The following is a 14,435-nucleotide window of genomic DNA, read 5'->3' as shown; positions in this document are numbered from 1 at the left end:
CCGAAGAGTAATTAATCAGCTCCACATGTGGCAGCCATGGAGACTGCCCCTGCAGCGTCAAAGTCAGCCAAGGGTGGTGGAGAAGAAGATGAGTCGGCGATTCATAAGCCATTGAAAATAAAGGATCGGGGTTGCTAAACTAAAAGGGCTCTAATACCATGAAAATGTTTGCTTAATTCACCCCACTAAACCACTAAATGGTGTGTGAAACTTCTCTATTTATACTCAAATAAATTACAAAAATATGAAAATAGTAATAAATAAAAAGAACAAGATATGGAAATATAACTAGGATAAGGAGGCAAATATCCTCATAATAAAATATCAAATATGATATATATGGTAAACTATAATTTAGTACTAAATATCCATAACAGCTTTTATAAAGTTTTATAATATTTGGAGGTCATTTTAGTCATGAACCGAAGGTAAGCTACCATATGCGCATTATACTCATTTTAGTCATGGACCGAAGGTAAGCTACCATATGTTCATTAGGGTCAATTTACATTGTCCTTATGATCACAAAAATACATATATAGTGTTTATGTTTCATATTAAGCTTTATATTAAATTTTTATGAGTAGTAGAGTCCATTTATTAAGTTATTTTAACATTACTTAGGAAAATATCTAGTTTAGGTCCTTATCTCACCCTTCTTCCTAATTCATCCATGATTATTTAAATCTTACTAAGTTTATATTTAAAACTTAAAAGTTCATTTTTAAATCCGAGTGATTCCTACCAGTATTTTCTAATAAAATTTCAAATGGACTATTTACCTCTTAGGTAATGTTTCGGGTCTCGATTTTGGAGTTTTCAATATATGAATTTCTCCAACTTTTCTTTGGTTGATCCATCAAAGAATCTAGTTTCATGAACCAAAAGAATTTTATAAGAACCGATCTAGAATGATCTTAATTTAAAGAAAATCAAACATTGTTCAATTGAACCTACCACGTTAGCATCTTCTTCCTCAAGACAAAGGAAGAAGATGCAAAACCCTTTGCTGCTCCGCATGAAATTCATCTTCCCCAACTTTCTATAGTGGTTTTTTTACTTCGGTTTCTCCATGAAAATTAAAGATCAGGTTGCAAAGAAAGAGTATGGACCAATTTCATACCTTTTAGTGAAGTGTAGCTTGAGTTATAAATTTTCAAAGTTGGTTGAAACTCTTTTCCTTGGTCGGAGCTTACATAGAACCACTCCTTATTGGTTATCTCATTCTAGACCTTTTCAACCCCAAATTTCTTGAGCAAAGTTCTTCTTTCCTCCCTCCTAATGCAAAAAAATTTGTTTGGGAGGGATGAATTTGCCTGTGACCTTAATTTTCAAGTCAACTAAAAGTAAAATGTTTCTTCTTTTGGGTAACTCGATCTTGACTTTCTCAGGTCATGATTCTCAAATGAAAAATTTTCATCTTAGCCTTCTAAAGCTAATAGAATGATCAATTAAAAACTCTAGAACCGTAATTAGAAAATTCAACTTTACCTCCATAGCATACCCAAAATGATTTCTTCAAACTCGTGATGTTCCTAAGCTCGTTGGTCTTCGAGGTCTTCACAATAAATGTTCATTGGACTCTCAAAAATTGATTGAGATAGGTTAGACACAATGAATATGCATGTAGACATAAATTTCAAATAGTTAACAGCTGATGAATAGGGAGAACGTCAAGAAAAACCTCTGAAATTATTTCAATTTGGGATATTTTCAACTCTTGTTTTTTTTCACTGAAGTTGTGAGTAATCTTATTTAGAATGTGTGTACGAGATAGTTATTATAAAGAGGTCATGATCCGTAACAATTTTATATTTATAAATTTAAACATGTTACTAGATCAAAAACTAACATTATAATGCTTTTAATTTTGTTTTTTATATTTTTTTATTGTTCATAAGATAGTTGAATTACCAACAACATGAACATGTATACGAAGGGAGAAAAAGTTGGGGAATTATTCGAAGTCTTTGGAAAGGATTCTTTTAGTCAACAAATTTCTTAAAGCAATGGAGGAAATAAAAAGTGTTTGAATAATTTGCCTGCAGACTAACTTTTATGTTTCTCATAGCTTTGAATCCTAAGATTCTTTGTTCTTTAACGAATGATGCCCTTTTAATTCACTATAAAAGCATCATCTTCATCCCTCCCTCTTTAAACCAACACTCATTTCCCAATTCATTTGTCCATTTAATCACATTCTCTACCGATGGGAGGCAACAATCGATCGAAGAAAGCTCACTCATCTTTCTCGATCTTTAACTTTTTCAAATTCAGAAGAGGTAGAAAGGAAGATCACTGCAACCATAGTGGTTGTTGGGACGAGATGCTAAGATCGAACAAGGTATGGCCGAGCGATGAGGACAAAATGCATCGTTGGGTTGCTGAACCTGGCATTGATAGAAAATCTAAAAATTACATTGACAGGATCTATCGAAACCGTGCTTTTGAATCTGAGCTACAAACTGTTACTTTACCTGTGGAACAAAACTTGATCTGTAAATAATTTGTCTATATATTTTTTTTTATGTATGGGTTGTATTCATTATTTTCGTACGATGTAAGTTTATTAAAGTAATATATTTGTATAATTTTAGGATTTGTATTGAGTTCAATGTTTACTTTCTCAATTAAAATATTAACGGCAGGTTTTGGAGTACTTCGACAATATTAAAGGCAACATGTCTTGGACAAGCATGGCCAGGAGTTAGCCTATAACTTTTGAGTACTTCTTGATAGTGCTTAGTGTCACGGTCATGCTTGTACAAGGCATGTTGCATATGATCACGTGTTGGATGTCCTGGCCATGCTTGTCCTGGACATGTTGTCCATGACCGCATGCTTGTTTCGAACCCCTTTAGTTAGATATCTACTATTCCCATCGTGTTAATATGGGGTGTATGATTGTTAACTACAATCATGTCTACACCCGCCAAGGCTAAAATGCCCAAAAATAAATTATAGAGGGATGTGAATACTTGCCAATTCATCATAGGTGGGTTATATGTTATCAAAGATGATGTTCTTGCTTATTTTCTTTTAGCATATAGCAATGCTTTCTTACAAAATGTTTCCAACACATTTCCTCATTTACATTTTCTTAAACACTTAGAAAAACACTTTCTCTCAAATGTAATCAATGCTCGATCATACATTAGAACTTTACGTGACTAATGATTTCTATATGGCTAATTTGTTTGCTAGATTAGAACAAGTGTAACACAATTATTGTTCAACTGCCTCAAGAGTGTGATTGTGATAAGTGGTGTCAGAGCCGAGTCGGCTCCTTTAATCACAGTAATCAAACATACTCACTGCAAAACAATTGAACATGTCCCAGGCTTACCGATTGGTTGGGATAAAAGATCAGATGTTGTATATAAGTGAAGTTCTTGATGGAATTTAGCTTTTAGAGTCTCATATAAATGAGATTGTCGCTAAATCCAAGATGATTGACGAAATGATAGGCCCCCTTAAGGCAATGTCTCCTCGTGAATTAATGGTTTGGGTCGAGACCTTAGAAGACAAGGTCACAACTACTGGTGACTTCGAGTATTGGAATCCTCCGTTGTTCCTTACTTCTAAATTCTCAAATTGCTAGGCACCCTTACTCCTGACCATTTAGAAGTATTTCTTTCACAAAACTCTCTTAGAAGTTTGAGAATAATTGTTTAAATCCGTCGAGAAACGAAGAAGATTAAGAGGTAAAGATTCCAAGATTTTTTACTATGTTTTCTTTTAGACATAAAGTTTCTTGATGTTTTATGTTCTAAAATTATATCAAAATAGTTTAAGAAGTAATTTCATACAAATTTGTTAAAAAAAAAAAACTAGAGATACAAATTAGACAGAAATACGAGTTTCAACAATCATCATGAACTGTTAGTTTTCTAGTTTTGAACCAAATTTAAACGAATTTATTTACCTCCATAGTTTATGGAATAGAATGAAATTACTTTGGTTGGAAAGTTGGATTAAAACTCTTCAACTTTGGTGAAAAAACTAAGTTGAATCGAGTTCATGGAATTCGAAAACACAGACAACATGTGCTGATCAACTATCGGGTGGAGGAATGTGTCTAGCACCAATTGGGACACATATCGAGTAACAAAGGAGAAACACGTGTGATAGAGAATGCGCCATGTGTGTCACCTAGTAATTCGAAAAAAATCAAAGGAGCATAAAGCTCAATCTTGCCACACAGGTGACAAATCGACTCATTTGCGAGTGACACATGGCATGTTGAGGACGATAATTCTCCTTCTAATGCACTTGAGCAACTTATTCATTGATAACTACCAACTGTGGGGAGCATGAGATTAGTAGTTTCATCCATTTCAACTAGGGTGAGTATAAAATACTCAATAGATAGCTTAATTATAAGCTCTTGATCGTGTCTATGAATGCAGCTACGGAACCACACTCTCAACGTGATAATTAGGCTTGTTCATTCATAAAGGTTCATTCCCAAAAACCTAAGTCATGAATCCTTGATTAGTCTAGCATATGTGTCATCCTATCAATGGAGATAAGAAATCCTGCTAATCGAGGCAAGACATCACTCCAACTGAGGTGAGGAGTTGTAAGCTCATGACATATTGAAAATGATCGACCTTACGTTCATGGTTCAATCTCTAAGGAGTTCATCATAAGAGCTGAATGCATAAGTTTGTCATACAACGTTTAACTTATTCGTAATTACTCTATTGAAAGAATGCATATCAATCTCATACTTAAATGTGCAAAAATCCTAATTAAATTAGTCAAATTAACACAATAAGACCATACGTTAAATTTCATGTCATTCAGAATTCATTTAGGTAATAAATCATTATAAAATACTTGACATGGACATTTTCGTCATTTTTACTCTTTACAATAGTTCAAGCCCGAAACATCTTCCTATTCCTTTCAAATTCAACATACATCATAAAATCAGAGTCTAAAACCATACTCTAAAATTTCATGGTCAACCAATCACTTTTGTAGATCAATTTAATCAATTATTGAATTTATTGTTCGTATTAGGTCTTATTGAGTAAAACGTTCATTTTAGGCTCTTTCTTGGTGGTTTAAGTCATAATTCATTCATATTTACTATTATAGAGTCGAGCTAAGTGATTCCTGTAAGTATACTTTGAGAAAAGTCTAGATGGCTACTTACATGTTCGATCGTGTATGAAAGCTCGATTTGTGTTCGTCAGAAACTCAAAATTCCTCAATTTTTTTTAGAATTGTGGCTAATCCAATTAGAACTAAAGGGATAGTCGGTTCAGTTAAACTGGTCATATCATCATCTCCTACCTCTGGAAGGAAGAAGATGCATATGACCGTTACTTTAAAGCTTTGAAACTTGATTCCTCCTTTAAACCTTTAGCCCTGTTATCAAAGAATTTCCAAAATTTAGTTTCGCTCGAGATATCACTTGGGGAAGAAGGGGAACTCACCAACTTGAAATTCTAAAACGTTTGATTTTCCTCCTCTGTTCAAGATGTTCAAGAGTTTTTTTATCACCTTGAGTTCAAGATGTTCCTCTCTTCACCCTAAAGTTGTTGATGTAGGCCACAATGGATGACTATTCATATGTAGCTCCAAACTTTTAGACAAATTATAGACGTTTCTAGGTTCCTTTAACCATAAAAGTCAACCTAACGGGGTCGGAGAATTTTTCATTTGATAGAAAAGTACCTTGAGCTTGTTACTTTTGTGTCCACCAATATTGTTCCTTAAGCTTCTAGAAATACAATGGAGTAAGTCTTAGTAGGTAGAGCGAGGGATTAGGCAGGTAGTATGGATCCTCTAACTTCCAGCCACGTTCTGTGCGGTGGTATTTTAAGACCCTCCACCTACTTCAAGCCATCTACAATCTTCACGAACTGTTCTCTCAAAATCGATTAGAATGACACATTTTTGGAGCTTGATAATCTACTAACTCAGGCATCTTCAAAGAAATAGGACCATCGGATCGACTTGTTGCACCACCCTAATTATCCTATGTTTGAAAACTATGAATTTATATCTATATATATCATAGGACCATGTTTAGACCCAAATAAATTAAAACTCATATTTGATCGTAATCTAATAAAATTTCAAATTCAAATAACAATATTAAGATAATTTGATTTTAGATCAGTTTTAAATTTAAATTTGAATTTAAACAATATATATTTTTTACAAATGAATATACAACCAATAATTAATTTTTATATAATTTCAAAATCAGTAATATTTTAATAGAATATATTATTTATATTCGGGTTGTTAGAAACAAAAAGGGGTGGTGGCGCAGTTGGCTAGCGCGTAGGTCTCATAGCTAAAGAGTTATCCTGAGGTCGAGAGTTCGAGCCTCTCTCACCCCATTTCTTTTTTTATTTATTTTTGTCTTTTTCTTTTTAAATATTTTAGATTCTCTTCCTTTTTCTATCAATCTCTCTGGCCATCTTGTTTCATCTCCCTTATTCCTTCTCTCCAACGATCAGTGGAACCATGGAACGATGGTGGGATGCGACGACTGCTTCAGCAAGCATGTGACGACAGCGACACGTTTCGACAACAGCTCCAAGCGACATTCGACTGCCCATCCAGCAAGCATCGGACCGTCGACCCCGCTACAGCAGGCAGCAGCTGGCCATGTTTGGCGACTGCTCGTTCTCTCCTTCAACTTCCGATTGGCGATCGGACTGTCGACCCTGCTACAGCAGGCAGGCCACGTTATGCGACTGCTCGTTCTCTCCTCATCCTTCTGATTGGAGATCGGACCGTCGAACAGTGAGCATCTCCGATGAACCTCCAAGTTTATGCCATCTTTTGACAAGAGAGTCTCCAAATGAAATTAGAACTTAATTTTGGTTGCGTTATGAAAACCAATTTTAGTTGATTTTTTCTGCTGCTTAAATTTATAAGTTATGATTGATTTGTTTTGGGCTTTCTGAAAATGACTCGTACCAATTAAGAGAGTATTATAAATCCATGATATTCAACAATATGATTATGTGATAAATATGATTTTGTGATAGATTACACGTTTTCTCGAGTAATTAACCACCAAGTTCATCTTACAGGTTGAGCCTTCGTCAAAAATTACACGTTGTTTGATACAATTTCTTCCTCTGAAGCTAAAGGAATCCTCAATTTGAAGGGAAAAGACAATAGTAGATAGGAATTCGAAACTTACCCCCAATTTAAGCCTGAAATTGATTTCCTTCAATTGGGTACACTCCCGGGGTTATTTCTCTTCGTGGTCTTTTATGGAAACATTCATTGGAGGTGCAGAAACTGATTGGATCATCCTTACTCGATGAATTATCGTGTATCTTCGGATTGGATTTTCAAGTTTTCCTTGAAGCTCTTTAATGGCAGATTGAATTTGGCGAATTATTTCTAGGCACTTTCATCATTTGATTTCTTCGTAGAACTTGTGGGTAATCTTGTTTAGAAAATGTAGGAACAAGTTTGAAAAGAAATGGTGGAAAATTTAACTCGAATTTGGAAGAAATGTGAGTGTAGGAAACCGGAAATCTAAATGTTTATAGCCTACAATTGAGATTTCGACCTTGTTCGATTCTTGTTCCAAACTATTGCTCCAACTTCAAACTTTATAGAGAAAGCTTCCACCGAACTTGAAACTTTCAAAATCTTCATGATTTGGATATTGAATTTTCTGAATAATTCGTCGGAAATATCCTCTCCGATCAGCGAGCTACCGACTTCCAATTTGAATCCTCGCAATTGAATTCTGCTCAAATTCAAGATTTGAAGGTTTTTTTTTTTCGTAGGAGGTCATTGTGGAGGTTTTGATTTTGAGCAGAATGACATATCCGCAACCATCCATATATTCAGGGTTTTTTGGTAATTTGTCACTTTTTTAAACGGTCTTTGGTTACATGGTGGTCATTTTTCACTTCTCAAGTATCTTGAAATTCTTTCTAGATAACGAACTAACAATCGAGAAAGATTATTGATAATTGGAAAAATAATTTTTTTTTTCACTCACTTTTTCCTTTCCAATCCTTTTCCGAAGGTCTTAACTCCTTAAAATTACTTCTTACGGTATACGAATGACTTTCTTAAGACCCTTGTCCTCGCTTTATACTCTTAATTTCTTTTCTTGGATCCTTAGGGTCATACATGGACGGCTTATTCTTATTGGAGCTAATTTCCTTTATTTCTAGGGTGTCACACGTGAGCTACTTCTATTAAAAGTAAAGGCAAGACACCCATATATGACTGACGACGACATCGTAATCAAAGACCATGTTAGTGCATAGGCTAGTAGCATTTTAATATCTTAGACTTAGGTTAGTATAGGGTGTCTTGTATTTTATGTTTTACTTTATTTGTTTATTATTGTTCTTATCTTACTTTGAATATGTTCTCAAATACGTGAGACCATGAAAATGTTTTAAATCGTAGTTATGTTTTTAAGATGAAGTTTGAAAGGTTTATTTCCCCGTAAGAACATAGAGTATGATGCCGGTAGAACCTTTAGGTTAATAGAAATCTAGGGTCGTTATGGCATCTTAATTTGCAACCCCTAGTGAAGATGATCACTCTGAGGTGCGTTTGTTAGTGAGAGTAGTGGCAAGAAAAGATTGAGTGCAAACAAATTTATTCCAAAAGAACATTAGAATATAACTGTCCAGGTCTTGTAACAGCTCAAGTCCACTGCTAACCGATATTGTTCTTTTTGAGCTTTCTAGTTCGGATTTTTTTTTAATGGTTTTAACACGCATTTGTTAGGGAGAGGTTTCCACACCCTTACAAAGAATGATTCGTTCTCCTCCCCAACCAATGTAGGATCTCACAATCCATCTCCTTCGAGGCTCAACATCCTCACTGACACTCGTTCACTTTATAACAGTGCGGAAACCTCTCCCTAGCAGATGTGTATTAAAACTCTTTAGGGGAAGCCAAAAAAAGGAAAAGACGAAAGAGGACAATATCTGATAATAGTGGACTTGGGTCATTTCAAATAGTATCAGAGTCAACACTAGGCGATGTGTCAGCGAGGAGACTGAGCCCCAAATGTAGGTGGACACAAGACGGTGTGCTAGCAAGGATGCTTGGCCTCAAGGGGGGGACAGTGGATTGTGAGATCTCACATTGATTATGGAGGAGAATGAAGCATTCTTGGAGAAGAGAACCCGAGAATTAAGATTTTTATCCATTTTTTTAAAATTATTTTTTAGTTTTGGCCTAATTTCATAATAGAGGATTAAATCACAATATTGTGATCTTTTAAGTTATTTTTAAGATTAAAGGACACTCGATGAAATAATTACAAGTTCTTTTGATACATCTTATTTTGATCTAGTAAATACATGCAGTTTAATTATTTTAATTACTTTTTATGAATTAAGTTCCGAAGATGATTGAAATTATAGGTATTTTAATTTAAACAATATTTAATAATTAATCATTTTAATATTTATACTAAAACATGAGAAAGTGAATGGTGTAAGACAATAAGCATATAAAAAATAAAATGAGAGAATTTTTATAATAAATTAGTCCCGTATTCACTCCGCTATAATTATATATATAGATAACTATGTGATTATTTTATTATGGTCTATGCCATGTTCATAGTCAAGAGACAATAAAGCTTCCGTGTAGAGAGAGAGAGGAGTCTAATGCTGGTTGAAATCCTTTGAGAACATCATCAAACGATATCAAAATGGGTAAAAAAAAGATACCACAGAGCTCTTCACCTTTGCAATATATAACCAAGAAATACCATCGTCATCTATAGCTTCTATCACAAGAATAAAAAGTTTGTTTCTACCTTCATTGATCAGACCAGACAGACCGTTCACCACACGCTTGTAAATGAAACGATGTCCACCATTCTTGTTATTCTCTAAAACTGTGAACCTTCCGGCACCTTCCACATCGTATTCATTGACATCCTTAATTGGAACTAGATAAGCAACACTTCTCCGCAACTCATTTTGGAACACCTTTGATAGATAGTTTCAACAGACTTACATTGCTCATGAATACCTTGGAGCTCGATATTTATAGTTGTTGTTGAACGCTATTAAAATTAATATAGTCGGTTCTTACCATAAAGACTAATTGAGCATTCCTCTATTTGGAGATAGCTTCGAATCAAATTTTTTTTGGTTTGGATAATGGTTGCATTGTTTTAGTCAAACATTTGGGACTAGTGTATTACCAATAGTTTGATACAATTAAGGTTATTTGAATTTGTGAGTAAAAGTTTGGACTGAGCTCGTTGAACACGTAGTCATAAATTATATCTAAAAATATATAAGATTTTATTTTTTATACATTCACACGAGCAAAACAAAGAGTCAAGAAAATGTTGTTCGTGCCATGTTTTAATTTTTATTATTTCTTATTTTTCAAAGATAAGAAAAAAATTATTCTGTCTCGAGTATGGTACGGTATTGATTATTCTCTCTTGAGTGAATTTTAAGTGAATACCTTCTCTATCTAAGTAATTCCAAGCGGTAAGCTTCACATTAAGAAGAATCGAAGCCCCAAGAATCAATGTGGATAAGTGTCAATTTTTATTCTCCATCTCGACATGAAATAAACTTCTTTTTGTGAAGATATTTATTTATAGAAGCCAAATATCTAAGAGCCGAGAAATGGATACCATAAGTAAATATGATACCAATACAACAATGACACATTTATTAAAAAGATTATATATTAAAAAAAACTATTAATTTTATATTAGAAAGAAATTCAAAATAAACGAGTTTATGTATTTGTATGCAAAATAGTTTAATGTATGTTTCACTTTCAAAATATATTCAAAGTAAAGTGTCCGATACGAAACGTTGAATTAGAAATGTTTAACATATCTACTGTACTAACAAGTGTATTCAATATATATTCTATATGTGTCGAATACGGACACGAGAATAAGTTATTCTGATACTTTCTTTACATTTATTTAAAGTAGTTTGAAAACTAGCACATGAAATATTGACTAACTACAACTTTAATTTTGTCATTTAAGGGGTCGGTTAGACCGAAGGAACAAATATGGGAATGGACACAGAAATGAGAAAGGGAGATAAAAGCTTTAAACTTTAGTACATGGTTTTGAAGATGTGACGTGAGAATAAGTTATTTTCATGCTTTTTTTACATCGGTCAAAGAGTATTCGATAAATTAAGGGTCTCCTTTCTCCTTCTTCCCCTTCTTTTTCCTTTCTCCCTTTCGACGTTTATTTTTTTTTTTTTTTTTTTTTAAAAAAAAAGTTCGTGAGAATGAATAAATTAAGAAGGAAAAATAAAAGAAAAAGAAAATAAGTGTGTTTTATCGTATTTATGTGTAAGTTTTTTTTAAGAAATGGCATTGATATTCTTTGAGTTCTTACAAATTGGGTTTTCGTGAATGGATATCGTGTAACCGCCACAAAAAAAGAAACTTAATAGTCGAAAAATGCACGAGAATAATTCTCGCACCTCACTCGGACACACGCTCCCCCAACTTCTACTATAACGATCCTAATTTTTCTACTTGACCTAAGGTCGCTACCGTACACATATCCTGAATAAACTAATACAAAGATAAATAAAACTAAAGACAATACAAAATGAAATGCCCTCTACTAACTTACATGCTACTAAATAGAAATGCAATTAACCTATTTTAACCTATAGTCTACTATAAATTAAATACGAATCTATCATAAGCATGTGCTACAGTCTCGTGATTGCGATGCCACCATTAGCTTTACAGGGCACCTTGCCTTTACCTAAAAAATATAGTAGAATGTGGCTTGAGTATTTTAAGAAATACTCAGTAAGCGACCCCCTATCGGGGTTAAAATGCAAAGACACATAGTTGCATGCATGAGACCTATTATAATAGTCTATTTACCTATGGCGGCTATCCTAACAGGCAATTTGGATGTGTAATTAATTTTTCTAGACACGGCCTACACGTGTGAGTATGGACCCACTAATCGGTTCGCACACCTCTTGGGCCCCTTTTTGGTTGGGGGAGCATTCTCTAGGAGCTATTGATGTCGGACACCTGTTAGGGGTAGCAACCGTCACGGCAACACTATGTCAAACATAATGATCGTTCTCCTGCCTAGTAGCATACGCGTTCGTACTATCATGAAGGAATAGAGGTATCTCGCGGTGCATTAGCACACAATAATGCATGAGATCCCAATATTTTTCCATTTCCATTTAATTATCATTAATACAATCATGACAGTGGTTTCAGCATATCATGATATTTTCATATAAGTTCCCATAATGATTATCTTTAATTTAAATGTTTGATAATGAAAATGGAAAAATGTTGGGACCTCATTCATTATTGTGTGTTCATGCATGAGGGGATACCCTGTAACGACCGAGGCCCACCCCTAGCAAATATTGTTCTCTTTGGCTTTTCCTTTCGGGCTTCCCCTCAAGGTCTTAAAACGCGTCTGCTAGGGGAAGGTTCCCACACCCTTATAAAGGGTGTTTTGTTCTCCTCCCCAACCAATGTGGGACATCACAATCCGGGGTCTAGTGTCTTCGCTGACACTTTTTCCTTTCTCCAATTGATGTGGAACCCCGCCTGCCAAATCCCCCATTTGGGGCCCAGTGTCCTTACTGACACACCGTCTCATGTCTACCCCCCTTTGGAGAATAGCTTCCTTGTTGGCACATAATCTGGTGTCTGGCTCTGATTTGGGGCCCAGTGTCCTTACTGACACACCGTCTCATGTCTACCCCTTTTGGGGAATAGCTTCCTTGTTGGCACATAGTCTGGTGTCTGGCTCTGATACCATTTGTAGCTACTTAATACGTACCATAAATATTGAATGCGGAAAACTTCATTTAAATTCTATAAAACATAACATTTATCTTAAAACACAGCCATGGGCTTAGGGCTTACGTATTTTGAAAACATTTTTAAAACGACACAACAAAAGATACCAATACCACTATCCTATGCATGTGTCTGTGTCATGGTCTCGAGTTGTGCATGTCATTCTTGCACAGGGGCCATGCTAATCTTCTCTAATACCATGTTAGGATTCACGACTCTCCACAATGGTGTGATGACTTTGCTTTGGGCTTCCCCAAACGGCCTTATACCAATGGAGATAGTACTCCTCATTTATAAACTCATGATCTTCCACTAAATTAACCAATGTGGGACTCACTCCCAATAATTCTCAACAATCCTCCTCTCGAACAAAATATACTATAAGCCTCCCCTGAGGCTTATGGAGCTCTCGAATAGTCTCCCCTTAATCGAGGCTCGACTCCTTTCTCTGGAGCTCTCGAACAAAGTACACCCTTTGTTCGACACTTTAGTCACTTTTGATTACACCTTCGAGACTCACAATTCTTTGTTCGATATTTGAGGATTCTATTGACATGGTTGGGAACATCCAATAAAATTGAAACGATACAGAGAAGATTAGGATGGCCCCTGCGCAAGGATGACACGCACAACTCGAGATCATGACACATGCATAGGATAGTTGATTACAAGTAAGTAAGCCCACTATTTGAAATGAAATTGGTCCCTTGATTTCGCTTGGTATTGTTATATGTATATTTGCATATGTAACTTTGATAAGAAATTCTGAAATCTCGATCGGTTAGCTTGATATAGGATATATCTCATGATGGTTCCTTCTTTAGACCTATTAACCCTACTTTCAACCGTACACGATGATATCGCTTAGGGAAGAAGACGTGCTCACAAACTTGGAATTCAATGACGTTTGATCTTCCCCTTCTCCTCTTGAAGCGCTTTTCACCCCCTCGAGCTCTTCTTCAAACTTATTCCTCGCTTCACCCTAACACGGTAGGTATAGGCCTCGAGGGATGACTATTCCGGTGACACACCAACTTTTAGTTAAAATTCACGTGTTTTCTGGTTCTTTTAACTAGAAAAATCAATTTATTGGTGGGTCAATTCTAATCTCCTCACCATTAACTTCCTTCACTAGTTCTGTTTCAATTATCTTCGTAAAACTCAAGCAATTTGTCTCATCCAAAGAGATTATCTACGGAGGGAAAAAAAATTTATTTATAGAAAAGTACTAAATTCTTAGATGTAATCGTATTTCTCAAAACTCTCCCAACCTCGAGCTTGTTAACTTTCACGTCCTTCACCAGTATCGTCCTTAAGTTTCTAGAAAAACAACGGAGCAAGTCTTAGTAGACAATTTTTCCTCCCATGCTTGAATTAAAATTTAAACTCTCATCCCAACAGTTTAAGGAAACTCGAGTTCCAACCACTTTCAGACCTCGAGTCCTTCTAGAAAATTATGGGCAATCTTCCTCTAAACATGTAGGAACAAGGATGAGTGCAATTGGTGTCATGTAGGTATATCTTAGCCTCAATCTCAAGGTACAATGAATAGCTTTTGAAATTGAAGGCATGGATAGGTAGCTTTTGATGAATATTTGTGTCACTACTATATCCAATAA

The 14,435-nt window shown here is 35.1% G+C and overlaps 1 non-coding gene and 1 pseudogene across 1 annotated transcript; both read left to right on the top strand.

The window, feature by feature from the left end:
- Positions 1–6,277: 6,277 nt before the first annotated feature.
- On the top strand, positions 6,278–6,362 carry TRNAM-CAU (transfer RNA methionine (anticodon CAU)). Its single transcript is given in 2 exon segments — positions 6,278–6,315; positions 6,327–6,362. It is a non-coding gene; the product is annotated as a tRNA-Met (tRNA).
- Positions 6,363–13,373: 7,011 nt separating this feature from the next.
- Positions 13,374–13,470, top strand: LOC147792438 (U6 spliceosomal RNA; annotated as a pseudogene).
- Positions 13,471–14,435: the final 965 nt, after the last annotated feature.

Source organism: Cucurbita pepo, chromosome 6 (genome assembly GCF_057944985.1).
Source record: "Cucurbita pepo subsp. pepo isolate OVF chromosome 6, ASM5794498v1, whole genome shotgun sequence".
Lineage (NCBI taxonomy): Eukaryota > Viridiplantae > Streptophyta > Magnoliopsida > Cucurbitales > Cucurbitaceae > Cucurbita > Cucurbita pepo.
This window is presented reverse-complemented; position numbering and strand designations above follow the sequence as displayed.